Source organism: Gymnodraco acuticeps, unplaced genomic scaffold (genome assembly GCF_902827175.1).
Source record: "Gymnodraco acuticeps unplaced genomic scaffold, fGymAcu1.1, whole genome shotgun sequence".
Classification (NCBI taxonomy): Eukaryota; Metazoa; Chordata; class Actinopteri; order Perciformes; family Bathydraconidae; genus Gymnodraco; species Gymnodraco acuticeps.
Genome location: NW_022990558.1, coordinates 212,289 through 215,608, shown reverse-complemented (window position 1 = coordinate 215,608; position 3,320 = coordinate 212,289).

Genomic DNA, 3,320 nt, shown 5'->3' with positions numbered 1-3,320 from the left:
CTGTACATACACAAAAGGGGAGTTATTCGTTCCGTAAGAGCCAGCATGCGGGACCGGTTATACAAGGTGTCAGTGAGTAACACGGGTGTAATGTGTAATGTTAATGTACACGACTCTGGGATTTGTAGTCTTTCTAGTTGCATATTTTTCATAGTTGTATATTTCAACAGTTTTAAGACAAACTGACTTTTTTGACATGGAAATTATTTTTAAGATTGACAAACATCATATGTGTAATTCATGGCACAATTCAAACGGGATCGAAAGATAAGTTTTCTCTCTCCATTGACTTCAATACATAATTTTTCAGAAATAAGGTCCCATGGGGCGGAAGTAGATGGGCGTGACTTCGCCACTCTATACCTACAAACTGCAACTAAAAGGAGTGGACTTATCAATTAGTCATTAGATACAAAGTTAAATCAACACAACAATTTGATAAACACATTTTTGTCTCTTATATTGTAATTAATTTGCAATTGTTGTAGATCTGACTAAATTCAGAGCTTGGAATAGCATTTTTACTCTGTAGTATTGCAACTTTTACACTTAAAAGTCTCAATGTTTCTTCCACCAGTCCCTTAAATAGTTCAGACTAAATATCTTTTGAGTCTGAGGCAAAAGTATTACTTTGGTAGTTCTACTTACCAAACTTATATTCCCTACACATAAAACTATATTTTAGACTCAAGAACACATTCATAAATAAAAAAATAAATATATGAAGGGTAGCCTAATCATGTCGACAATATTAAATACAGTCAACCATTATTAATAAATTCACATTTATGATTATTAGACCATTTTTTTGTAATCTTTGACCAAGCATTCGTCAGTTTAATTAAATACAATGCGTTTAGCTTAATGAAATAGCATGCAATTAGCTTAAATGCCATGTTGTTAGCTTAATTAAATAAAATAGCATGCGGTTAGCTAGAAACATTAGCAACAGTGCTAAACCTACCGTTAGCTTGTTAGCTCGCTCATCCCGAAGGAGGTTCAAAACACTTTTCTAGGCTTTGGTAACATTTTGCTCCTTTTTGTGTTTGTATCCACTGTCGACAGCAACTTTAATGTTTTAGCACGCCATTTTGGGGATTTTCTAGTTCCTTCCAATAAATGTTCTGTGCAGGGAGGGCGCACCTGCCACGCAGTTGTTATAATAATGGTAGTGTCTGATTTGCGTCACCCGGGTGCGAGCCGGGCGGTGATTAATGGTGTACCAAACGTTATGTTGTCATGTGTGTTTCTCTTCATCAAGCATATGGATTCTAACAAACCATTCTGATAATTATGCAATAATGCGTAGACTGTATATAAAGGTGTCATGACTCATGTAGCATTCAGCATGTGTTTTTAGAAACATGTGATATTTAGATTCCTAATAACAATTCTTAATAGTCCATTTTATAATAGCCTACTGGTATTTTTCAAAAAATAATGTCATGATTTACAATAAGCTTTCTCTACTGGCAGGTAAGTCCTTCTGGTGGTCAAAGCATTAAGCAATATCCATATTTTGAGTCAGACACTTTAGTAAAAAAAATCCTGAAATACTATTTTAATATAGATGTTATTTACTATATCGTTAATAGTATTTAAACACTTCTTTCTATTCATGTAATTAATTCCCTGAAAATATTTGTTGGCCGTGGTGCAAAATGCTACTCAGATAAAGTCCAAGTAATTATACCAGTGAAAGAAAATACTCTGTTAAAATCAAAAGTCCTTAATGCAAAATCATTCATGTTTTAATGTAACTTATAATTAAATGTGTTGCTAGATGGTTATTTCAGTTAGATTGCAATTATTTCCAACTGTATTGGAGTAGAAGTAAAATTAGCATACCATTGACCTTAGTACCTCACAATTTAACTGAAGTACAGTAGTTGCATGTATGTATAGTTAGTTACAATTTGCAAGTTACGAAAAGATAAGTTAAGATAAGATAAACCTTTATTGATCCCTGTAGGGAAATTTGGGCACAGGATAGGAAAGGTATGAATTTAAACAAGGGAAATAATATTAAAAAATGTTTACAAATTTTAAGAGGAAATACATATACATTAACATTGAAAGTGTTAACATATACAGATATGGATAATTGATAAAATGTTATATATGTCAGTTTGGAAGTCTAAGTAGATATATTATCAGACAATTGCAACCTACAAAATGACAAACCCACAGTGTAGAATGTATCCCACTTTGAACAGAGAAGGCTGATATCCACAGTGATCATACATCCTTCATTTCACTGCATATTTCAAAGCTTCCTGACCTATATCCCTTCTGTCCGTCTTCATTTCACCCCCCTTCATTTACCTGGCCATCCAGGACAAAGTGTTTCCATAGCAACCCCTCTTAAGAGAAGGTCTGCAGTGAAAAGTAAGGGTTACCAAGCACACTGGTATTTAGCCACACACACACACACACACACACACACACACACACACACTCTATAGGTCAGCGACAGAGACATCAGCTCTTTAGCTTGGGAAGCTGTGGTGCAGGCTCTGTGCCTCCAAGAGGATCTGTGCACACTGTAACCCCCGGCTGCCTTTTATGTGGCTCCACCAATCAGATCGCCAGGATGCAGGCCAGCTTTTTTTTCAGTTAGTCTAGTTTTAGGCTGATTATGGTTTTATAATGATCTTCTTTGAACCAGAAAGAGCAGTACTGTTAAGATAATGTATTGGTGAAATGGAACTCAACACAGGTACCAGTAGTTTTAGGGTATTCTTACTTGAGCATATACATGATACAGTAACTTAAAAAATATATATATACATATATATATTACTGTATATATATATACAGTAAGTGCACAAGGCATTAACGTGTATTTAGTCTTTTGTATTTAGGGAGAGGAATAAAGAAAAAACGTCACATTTCCATAGTTTTTTGAGCTAGCTTTTTTTACCTTTAAAAAAATGAATAAAACCATCTTATAAGTTTAGAGGGGTTGACTATGGACAGATTCCCTGGCCAGTAGTTTTGAAAAACTATGAAGAGTTCCAGTTTATAGTACTGAATTATTTGAATTATACAGAAATGTATTCACACTAAATATTGTTGGATCATTTTAAGATTAAATGAATGATTCATTTCTGACACTTGTGAATATTTGTTTTCCCTTTTAAACATTCTTTCACATAATTAGTCATTCAAGGTGTATTTTTCAGTTGCAGATTTTACGTTTTTGTATTTTTCCCAAATGTAACCTTGAACTATAAGTTACGTTTAATCAAAACTGCTGGCCTGATTCTAGCCCCATAAATAGTCTTGGTTTAGAGTTAACACAATAGACAATATTTACA